The following is an 11,786-nucleotide window of genomic DNA, read 5'->3' on the forward strand; positions in this document are numbered from 1 at the left end:
GTAGTGTGTACGGAGCAACAGGCTATTTTTAAAACTGCTGTCATGACGTGCTGGAACAAATCATGGCGGTAACGCGGCATTTCGTTGTTTTCTTGAACGCAACCTCCAACACCACAACAATATCTGACAATAGATGTGTGACAGTCTAATGTAACATTGTATGGAAATACAAGATAACACTAATGCAGACGTGTCTTATACATTTAACAAGGTGCTTTATTAATGTATTGCTTGTGCAAACATTCAATAGATGTAATTGTCACTTTTGCCCAGTAACAAGCCTTTTTGCATTTAGTTGTAGCTGTCGTCCCTTTCATTGGTGAAGAGACAATGGCTGTAGGAGATATTTCTGGACAAACGCGCACCAAGTATATCGTTTCCTCTTCGCTTGTTTTCTGTGTGTCCTGCTCATGCCCAGTAGGAGGAGATTCACCCAAATATCCGTTCTAATGTGGACGGAGGTATTTTGAAAAATGCCTAGTGTAGACATCTGTCATTTTTACATGAAACCAGTGTTTTCATAATTATCTGGTCTTGTGTGGACGTAGCTTTAGTGAAGTATAGCTGCTACCATGTCTTCTTTCTGATTCCATTGTGGTGCCTCAAAAAGGTTTTAAGAAGGTGGCATTACAGGCCCCAGCTTCGTCTACCTCTTTTGACATGTTCCAAATCCACTCTGGCACCCCTCTCCAACTCTTTCACCACTATCTGAGGCATTGGTCACCAGAGCCTGCATTAAGGCTAGAAATATCTAACAGAGATTGTTACAAATACTGAGCAGGTCAGGTAGGATCTGTGGATAGTGAAACAGCTAATGTTACAAGACGGTTGATCCTTAAAAGTTTTCAACATCTATCATTTTCTTAATTTTCAGCGGAGCTGTTGATCACTGAAATTGTGGTCAATGTCAGACCCTGCTGTTATTTAATGGGATATAATATTTGAATCATTGTGAGATTGACCTTGATACTTCATACAGATGTGTGGTACATGCCCTATAGCAACTACTTTCAACCCCTGCCCTTGTAGAGATTTTCTGAAGGACCTCTTGCAGAATCACATATTTTCTTGTAGAATCACGTTTGAAATATGAAGCAACACACATCAAAGTTGCTGGTGAACTCAGCAGGCTAGGCAGCATCTCTAGGAAGAGGTGCAGTCGACGTTTCAGGCCGAGACCCTTCATCAGGTTGGAGTATGTGATAAAGGATAGAAAACATTCGATCAAATATTAGAATGGAATATAGGGATGGAAAATGGAAATTGAAGATATATTTTTTTTAATTTTGAGATAGAGTGCTGAAGGAGCCCTTTGGTCCAGTGAGCAACACAGCCCAGCAACCCACCACGCCTAATCACAGGACAATTTACAATGACTCATTAACCTATTTAACAGCATGTCTGTGGAATGTGGGAGGAAACTATAGCACGCAAAGGAAACCCACGCATTCATGGGGAGGACATAAAAATTCTTTACCAATGCTATTTGAATTAAACTCCAAGCTTCAACAACCAGAGCTGTAATAGCATTGTGCCAACTGCTACACTACCGTGACAACCCAGTAGACAGAGCAGATTTACTTGCTTGCCTGCAGTATAAACACTGTTGTGGACTGGTTTACCACATCGAAGCATTTGAAAATCTGGTGTAAATATTTAACACTAATTCTGAAAGATCTTGTTCTGATTTGGTTCTTTGAAAACTGTTAACTCATCATTCATTTGTATATTCTATTTAAATTCAATTGCAACGTATGGATTTTCCAGTCATATAAGCATTAACTGTAGGCTTAATGAACAGAGCAATATGGAGCAAAGGGATTGTTCTATAACCTAAATAAAGGTTGAATCTGAGAGTTAATGGTGTTGAAAATTTGGAAGCGTCTAAAGCAGTTCTAAGAAACTATAGAGAAAGGAAATTTGATATGGCATTTAGACTGGTAGCAATAGCCTGTTTGGGGAGCTATAGCTTCAACATAACCTTCTGCTACACAGGTCTACATGTGTGGCATTTTATAAACCACATGTGTGTTCCACGTGCACATAATCTGATCTCAGTTTGACTTCTCATGAGTTGGTTGCTATTACGTTTTTCATATTTGTTATAGAAATCAAGCTATTCGAATATGAAAGCAATCAAACAAAGCAATAATCCCATTGGCAAAGTGTTGAGAAGTCTTTGCTCATTATTGAGGTAACACCATCAAAATGCTGGAGAAACTCTGCAGACTAGGCAGCATCTATGGAAAAGAGTAAACAGGCGACGTTTTGGGCCGAGACCCTTCATCAGGATTGGAAAGGAAGGGGGAAGGAGTCAGACTAAGAAGGTGGCAGAGGAGAGGAAGAAGTACAAGGTGGCAGATGATGGGTGAAACTGAGAGAGGGGGAAGGAGGTGAAGTAAAGAGCTGGGAAGTCGATGGGTGAAAGAGATAAAGGGCAGGAGAAGAGGGAACCTGATAGGAGAGGACAGAAGACCATGGAAGAAAGTGAAGGGGGATGATCACTCAAGGGAGGTGATGGGCAGATAAGAAGATAAGGTAAGAGAGGGAGAAAGGAATGGGAAGCATTAAGGAGAGAGGTGAGCAATTACAGGAAGTTCCAGAGATTGATGATCATGCCACCTGGTTGGAGGCTACCCAGACAGAATATAAGATGTTGTTCCTCTAGCCTGAGTGTGGCCTCATCGTGGCAGTGGAGGAGGCCATGGACTGATGTGTTGGATTGGGAATGGGAAACAGAATTGAAACAGGTGGCCTCTGAGAAATCATGCTTTTTCTGGTAGACGGAGCCTAGGTGCTTGACAAAATGGTCTCCCAATCTATGTCGTCTCACCAATATACAGGAGGCCACATGGGAGCACCAGATACAGTAGATGACCCCAACAGACTCACAGGTGAAGTGTCGCCTCACTTGGAAGGACTATTTGAGACCCTGAATGATAGTGAGGGAGGAAATGTAGCACATTTTCTATTTGCAAAGAGGGAGATAGTGGGGAAGGACAAGAGGACAAGGGAGTCGCGTAGGGAGTAATCTCTGCAGAAAGCGAAAAGTGGGGGAGGGAAAGGTGTGCTTGGTGGCAGGATCCCTTTGGAGTGGCAGAACTTTTGGAGAATTACGTGCTGGACATGGAAGCTAGTAGGTTGGTAGGTGAGGACAAGAGGAACCCTATCCCTGATGTGGCGATGGGAGGATGGGGCGAGGGTAGATGTGCACAAAATGGCAGAGATGCAGGTGAGGGCAGTGTTAATGGTGAAGGAAGGGGAACCCCTTTCTTAGAAGAAGGAGGACATCTCCATTGTTCTGGACTGATACCCAATGTAGATTGGGTGACCACTTCATTGAGCATCTTCGCTCCATCCGCCACAAAAAGCGGGATTTCCTAGTACCCACCCATTTCAATTCTACTTCCTATACATGTCAGCCCATGGCCAGCTGTACTATCAAGCTGAGGCCCCACTCAGGTTGGAGGAGCAACACCTTATATTCCATCTGGTTATCCTCCAACCTAATGGCATGAACATCAAGTCAAAGTTGCTGGTGAACGCAGCAGGCCAGGCAGCATCTCTAGGAAGAGGTACAGTCGATGTTTCAGGCCGAGACCCTTAGTCAGGTCCTGACGAAGGGCCTCGGTCTGAAACGTCAATTGTACCTCTTCCTAGAGATGCTGCCTGGCCGGTTGCGTTCACCAGCAACTTTGATGTGTGTGGCTTGAATTTCCAGCATCTGCAGATTTCCTCGTGTTGGCATGAACATCAATTTCTCAAACTTCCAGCATTTGTCCCACCCATCTCCTTCACAATTCCCTATACCTGTTTCCCCCTCCCTATTTTCCTTACTTGCTCATCACCTCATCCGTCCTCTCTTATCAGGTTCTTTCTTCCCCAGCCCATTATCTCTTTCACCAATCAACTTCCCAGCTCTTTACTTCACCACCTCCCCCCTCTTGTGTTTTCACCCACCACCTGCCACTCTTGTACTTCTTCCTCCCTTCCCCGCACCTTCTTATTCTGACTCTTTTCCCCTTCCTTTCCAGTACTGATGAATGGTCTCTGCCCGAAACGTTGACTGTTTACTCTTTTCCATAGATGCTGCCTGGTCTGCTGAGTTCCTCCAGCATTTTGTATGTGTTGCTTTGGATTTCCAGCGTCTGCAGATTTTTTCATGTTCATTATTGAGGTGAAGCCTTCCATACTTTTGTCAAAAAATGTAGCTGCTTTGCTTGACCTCCAAAATGTCAATAAGATAAATTAAAAGGAGCATTACATCAAAGGAAAATGCTTATAAAATTACCAGAATTGGTCTGAGGCTTTGGAACACTTAAGAGTTTGGAAAAAGAAGACCAAGAAATTAATTAAAAATAAAGGCAAAATAAGCAAAGAGAAAGGAGGTAAATGTGGTTCCATTACAGATAAAGACAAGAGAATTTATAATGGACAACAGGGAAATGGCAGGTAAAATCAACAATTATTTTGTGTCTGCCTTCATTAAAGATGCAAAAATCTGCTAGAAACGTTCAAGAATCAACTATTTTGAAAGAATGAGAAACAGAAGAAAATAGGTTTTTGTTTAAAAAAAAGTTCCAGAGAAATTAGCAAGCTTGAATGCAAGTAAACTCCAAGGACCCGATGATCTAAATCCCAGAGTTCTGGGAAAAAAATGGCTATAAAGATAATGGAAGCTTTGATTATTTCCTTCCAAATGCTGTAAGCTCTGAAGCTTTTCCTCTGGCTTGGAGTGTAGCTGCATTTTTGAACACTTGGAAGGGTTTCAGTAAGAAGCCACAAATGTTTTTCATCATGGTTAGAGCACACAAGGCTGGGAGTAATAAAGTGATATGGGTTAAGAACTGATTGTCAAAAAGAAAGCAAATACTGAGATTAAATGCAACACACACAAAATGCTGGTGAATGCAGCAGGCCAGGCAGCATCTATAGGAAGAAGTACAGTCGACGTTTCGGGCCGAGGCCCTTTGTCAGGACTAACTGAAAGAAGAGATGGTAAGAGATTTGAAAGTGGGAGGGAGAGGGGGAGACCCGGAATGATAGGAGAAGACAGGAAGGGGAGGGATGGAGCCAAGAGCTGGGAAATTGATTGGCAAAAGGGTTACAAGGCTGGAAAAGGGGGAGTATCATGGGACAGAAGGGCTTGGAAGAAAGAAATGGGGAGGGGTGTACCAGAGGAAGATGGAGAACAGGCAAGGAGTTATTGTGAGAGGGAAAGAGAGAAAAAATGGCATCCTTTTCTCTCAGTTCCTCCGTCTCCACCGCATCTGCTCTCAGAATGAGGCTTTTCATTCCAGGACGAAGAAGATGTCTTCCTTTTTTAAAGAGAGAGGCTTCCCTTCCTCCACCATCAACTCTGCCCTCAAATGCATTTCTCCCATTTCATGCACATCTGCTCTCACCCCATCTTCCCGCCACCCAACTAGGGATAGGGTTCCTCTTGTCCTCACCTACCATCCCACCAACATATAATTCTCCGTAACTTCTGTAACATATAATTACATGTCCAACATATAATTCTCCATAACTTCCGCCACCTCCAACGGGATCCCACCACTAAGCACACCTCCCCCCCCACTTTGTGCTTTCCGCGGGGATTGATCCCTATGTGACTCCCTTGTCCATTCATGCCCCCCATCGCTTCCCACTGATCTCCCTCCTGGCACTTATCCTTGCAAGTGGAACGAGCTCTACACTTGCCCTTACACTTCCTCCCTCACCACTATTCAGGGCCCCAGACAGTCCTTCCAGGTGAGGCGACACTTCACCTGTGAGTCTGCTGGTGTGATATACTGTGTCCGGTGCTCCCGGTGTGGTCTTCTATATATTGGTGAGACCCGACGCAGATTGGGAGACCGCTTTGCTGAACACCTATGCTCTGTCTGCCAGAGGAAGCAGGATCTCCCAGTGGCCACACATTTTAATTCCACGTCGCATTCCCATTCCGATATATCAATCCATGGCCTCCTCTACTGTCGAGATGAAGCCACACTCAGGTTGGAGGAACAATACCTTATATTCTGTGTGGGTAGCCTCCACCCTGATGGCATGAACATTGATTTCTCTAACTTCTGTTAATGCCCCTCCTCCCCTTCTCACCCCATCCCTATTTTTTTAATCTTTCTTTCCCTCTCACAATAACTCCTTGCCTATTCTCCATCTTCCTCTGGTGCTCCCCTCCCCCTTTCTTTCTTCCAAGGCCTTCCGTCCCATGATATTCCCCCTTCTCCAGCCTTGTATCCCTTTTGCCAATCAGCCTCCCAGCTCTTGGCTTCATCCCTCCCTCTCCTGTCTTCTCCTATCATTTTGGGTCTCCCCCTCCCCCTCCCACTTTCAACTCTATTACTATCTCGTTTTTCCGTTAGTCCTGACGAAGGGTCTTGACCCGAAACGTTGACTGTACTTCCTCCTATAGATGCTGCCTGGCCTGCTGTGTTCCACCAGCATTTTGTGTGTTGCTTGAATTTCCAGCATCCACGGATTTTCTCGTAATGAGATTGAATGGATCTTTTTCAGGTTGACACCATCTGACTAATGAGGTACGGCTGGATCTGTGTTTGGGAATTACCTATTCACAAATGATATTAATGTCTTAAGCCTAGTTGTTCAAATGCCATACTTCCAAGTTTGCTGACGATCCTGAACTAAGTGGAATTGTGAGTACGGAGAAGGATGTAAAGCATCTTCATGGGACAATCTTAGGGAGCGGGCAAGAACATGGCTGATAGAATAAGATATGGAAAAATATAAGGTTATCCCCTTTGACGTGCTAAATAGGAACAAAGTTTTTTTTTAAATAAGAGAGATTGGGCAACACTGATGAACAAAAGAGACTAAGGTATGCTACTATATCAGTTGCTGAAGCCAATATGTAGATGCAACAAGTAATCAGGAAGGCAAATGGATGTCAGACATTATTTCAAAAAGATTTAAATACTTAGGTAAGGAAATTTTACTGCCTTTGCATGGGACCTTGGTGATACTAGACCAAATATTGTGTGTAAGTTTGGTTTCCTTAATTAAGAAAACAATGCCCATGTATCAGAACAATGTAGCGAAGGTTCACCAGTCTATCTGTAGACTCATGATGAGTTTATTGTACGAGGAGAGATGAATTACCTAAATCTGAATTGTCCTGAGAGTAGAAAAATGGAAGGCAGTTGATTCGTACTACATTTTTGCTGGGCTCACTTGGGTGGATGCAGAAAGGTACTTCCACTGTCTGAACCGGGATCACCACCTCAGTTTAAGAAATAGGCTGCTTAGGACTAAAGTGAAGAATTATCTCTTCAAAGGGTGGTGGATTTTTGGAATTCTCAAGCCCGGAGAACTGTCAAGGCTCAGTTATTAAGTTCTTTCAAAATGGAAATTGATAGTTTTCTGGATATTAATGAAATCAAGGGGATAGTGCAAAAGGGTTGTACTGAGGTAAGAAGTCAGCTATGACATGATGAATGGTGGAGAAGGCTCAAAGGGTCACATGGCCTCCTACTTCTTAAATTCTTCTCCTAGGACAGAGCTGAAAGCAAAGCCAAATTGTCAAAGAAAGAAAGGGTAACTCCAAAGGAGACCTATCTCTCTATGCTTTGCACTACTGTCTTTGAATGTCTGAGGAGCAACGTATTTGGGGGAGTAATAGTTTTGAAATAAATTATCACTGAAATTCTTGCCTGGGTTGCTCCATCTGTGGTGAAGAAGGTTACAGTCACATTCTCATTTTGCCTATAAACGACCTTCTATAGACCAGATCTGAGGGTGTGGCATCAGTACTTCATCTCTTTGGCAAGCTCCTCCAATTGGTAGTTCATTGTGTCCTGGATATTGTCCAGGACCCAATAGTAAAACATGTCAAAATGCAGCCTGGTGCTCCTTAAACAACTAAGTCAGTGAACAAAATGTAAATTTGACAAGTGCACCTCATTTACTGTTTAAGGACTCAATTTTTTCCTCCAGCTGGAATACATTTTGACTCCTAAAGCAGTGATCAAAAGGATTTAAAATAAAAATGTTAGTTTTAAAACCTGTGTTTTCCTGATATCGTTACTTTAGGATAAGGATCAATACCAGTCCTATTGCAGAGTTCTGCCTCTTTCTAAATTCTGTAACCACATTGAATTAAAATGTTCTTAATACTTTAAAACAGAACCAGAAACATCCTTTTATCTATTGTTGGCCTTTCAATTGGAGCCAGCCACCCTTTTATCTACTTCAGAGAGATTGGAGCCTCTATTAACAGCAACACTGCACTGAATCCAATCCTTTCTGGAGCACATTTCAATGTCTGACAAATGCTCCATGCGAATTAATGTGACAGGAGGATCTGAGCCTTTGCCTGCTCTTATTTTTGTGGCGTGCATGCCATCCCCATATTCATAATGAATATTTGATAAACCAAAACAAATGTCATTTTTAAAAATTGTCATTCCAATATTGTGGCTTTGCAGGCTGAGTCGTAATTTAATTGACCATCCCTGGTTGCTCTCAAAAAGGTAGCAGTCATCATTCTTGAATTGCTCCAGTCTTTGAGGTGCGCGTATATCCACAATGCTGTTAAGGAGAGATTTTCCAGAATATGAGAACAAGGATGTAATGTTAAGGCTTTATAAAGCACTGGTGAGGCCTCATTTGGAAAATTGTGAGCAGTTTTGGGCCCCATTTCTAAAAAAGGATGTGCTGACATTGGAAAAGGTTCAAAGGAGGTTCAAAGGAGGTTCACGGAAATTATTCTGGGGTGGAAAGGTGTGTGATGGCTCTGGGCCTGTACTCACTTGAATTTAGAAGATTGAGGCTGGGGTCCTGAAGGGTCTTGGCCCGAAACGTCGACTGTACTCTTTTCCATAGATGCTGCCTGGTCTGCTGAGTTCCTCCAGCATTTTGTGTGTGTGTGTTGAATGAGGGGGAGGGGAGGAATCTCATTGAAACCTACCAAATGCTGAAAGGCCATGATTCGGAGAGGACGTTTCCTATAGTGGGCGTGTCTAACGCCAGAGGACATAAGCTCAGAATAGAGGGATGTCCACTTAGAACAGAGGAATTTCCTTAGCCAGACAGTGATGTATCTGTTGAATTCGTTGCCACAGGCAGCTGAGGAGGCCAAGTCATTCAGTATATTTAAGGCAGAGGTTGATAGACTCTTGATTAGTCAGGGAATGAAGGGATACAGGGAGAAGGCGGGAGATTGGGGCTGAGAGGGAAATGGATCAGCCATGATGAAATGGCAGAGCAGACTCGATGGGCCAAAAGGCCTAATTCTGCTCCTATATCTTATGGTCTTATGGTTATGATTTTGACCCAGCAATGGCAAAGGAATTGCAACATACTCCCAGGTAGTGGTGTTCCCGCACTTTTGCTGTGCTTGTCCTAGCTGGTAGAGGTTGTGGGTTTGGAAGCTGCTGTCTAAGGAGTCTTGGTGGGTTGCTGCAGTGGGTCCTGTAGAGGGACAAACTGTTGTGCATCAGTGACGGAATGAAGGGTTGTGGAGAGGGTGCCTATAAAGCATGGTGCTATGTTCTATATGGTGTTGAGCTTCTTGTGTGTTGTAGAAACTGCAATCACCTAGAGAAGTAGAGAGTATTCAATCACATCTTGACTTAAGTCTTGTAATTGGTGAACAAACTTTGGGGAGTTAGGTGAGTCATTCACTACATAATTCTTAACCTCTGACCTGCTTCGTAGCCATATTGTACTCCTGATCAGTGGTAAACCCCAGGATATTAGAGATGGGGAGGGGGCAGAGATGATATTTCCTTTAAATATCACAGGGTGAGAGGAATTTTCCCGTATTGGATATTGTCATTACGTGGAACTTGGTGCGAAGGTAACTTGTTACCTAGCTGCCCGAGCCTTAATACTGTCCCACTTGTGTCGAATCTGTAGAGTTACAAATGGTGCTGTAGAGTCACAAACATTGCACAATCATGAGCGGATGTCCCTAGTTCTGACCTGATGATTGAAGGAACGTCACTGCTGAAGTATACTGAAAACAGCTGGGCTTAGGTCACTGTGCTGGGCAACTCCTACCAAGATGTCCTTTGGCTGAGATGATTGCCTCCCTCATGAACATCCAAGGCTACACCTTTGGTCTGTGAAGAATGGGAGAAATTGAAAGAGAAGTTGGAAGCAAGAACAGGTCCTGTGAGGTGAATGAGAGTGTTACTCAAAGTGAACTGATTGGGCATTTGTTTCTGAAGAAAATGAAAAGACCTAATACCTTACTGATGAGAGATCAAGGTGTATAGAGACCAGGTGTCAATTATGAGGATGAGGCAGTTGTGACTAGGGAATTGAAAATTGTCACTGTACTGAGGATATGAAGTGAGTGGAGCTTTATATGGTCAGAGGGGGGTAAAGTTGGGGGGGAGGGGTCATTGTTGCATCAGGCCAACAGAGGATAAAATACCAATAGGGTCTGTCCAAGTGAGGATACTTGACTGGCTTAGTGCTTTCAACATTTCTGTTTTTCTTTCATACTCCAAACATCAGTATTTATTTGTTTGGCTCATAGTATCTAAGCATTCTTCAGTTAAGATTGCCACTCTTTCTTCCAAAACGAGTAGATTCAAAGTTCAAAGTAAATTTATTATTGAAGTATATATACAGTTGAAGTCAGAAGTTTACATACACCTTAGTCAAATACATTTAAATTCAGTTTTTCACAATTCCTGACATTTAATCCTAGAAAACATTCCCTGTCTTAGATCACTACTTTATTTTAAGAATTTGAAATGTCAGAATAATAGTAGAGAGAATGATTTATTTCAGCTTTTATTTCTTTCATCACATTCCCAGTGGGTCAGAGGTTTACATACACTTTGTTAGTATTTGGTAGCATTGCTTTTAAATTGTTTAAGTTGGGTCAAGTGTTTTGGGTAGCCTTCCACAAGCTTCTCACGGTAAGTTGCTGGAATTTTGTTCCATTCCTCCAGACAGAAATGGTGTACTGAGTCAGGTTTGTAGGCCTCCTTGCTCGCACATGCTTTTTCAGTTCTGCCCACAAATTTTCTATCGGATTGAGGTCAGGACTTTGTGATGGCCACTTCAATACCTTGACTTTGTCGTCCTGAAGCAACTTTGCCACAACTTTGGAGGTATGCTTGGGGTCATTATCCATTTGGAAGACCCAGTTATGACCGAGCTTTAACTTCCTGGCTGATGGCTTGAGGTGTTGCTTCAATATATCCTCATAATTTTCCTTCCTCGTGATGCCATCTATTTTGTGAAGTGCACCAGTCCCTCCTACAGCAAAGCACCCCCACAACATGATGCTGCCACCCCCATGCTTCACGGTTGGGATAGTATTCTTCGGCTTGCAAGCCTCACCCTTTTTCCTCCAAACATAACGATGGTCATTATGGCCAAACAGTTCAATTTTTGTTTCATCAGACCAGAGGACATTTCTCCAAAAAGTAAGTTCTTTGTCCCCATGTGCACTTGCAAACTGTAGTCTGGCTTTTTTATGGCAGTTTTGGAGCAGTGGCTTCTTCCTTGCTGAGCAGCCTTTCAGGTTATGTCGATATGGGACTCGTTTTACTGTGGATATAGATACTTGTCTACCTGTTTCCTCCAGCATCTTCACAAGGTCCTTTGCTGTTGTTCTGGGATTGATTTGCACTTTTCGCGCCAAAGCACATTCATCTCTAGGAGACAGAATGCGTTTCCTTCCTGAGCGGTATGACAGTTGCATGGTCCCATGGTGTTTATACTTGTGTACTATTGTTTGTACAGATGAACGTGGTACCTTCAGCCGTTTGGAAATTGCTCCCAAGGATGAACCAGACTTGACA

This window comes from Mobula birostris, chromosome 16 (genome assembly GCF_030028105.1).
Source record: "Mobula birostris isolate sMobBir1 chromosome 16, sMobBir1.hap1, whole genome shotgun sequence".
NCBI lineage: Eukaryota > Metazoa > Chordata > Chondrichthyes > Myliobatiformes > Myliobatidae > Mobula > Mobula birostris.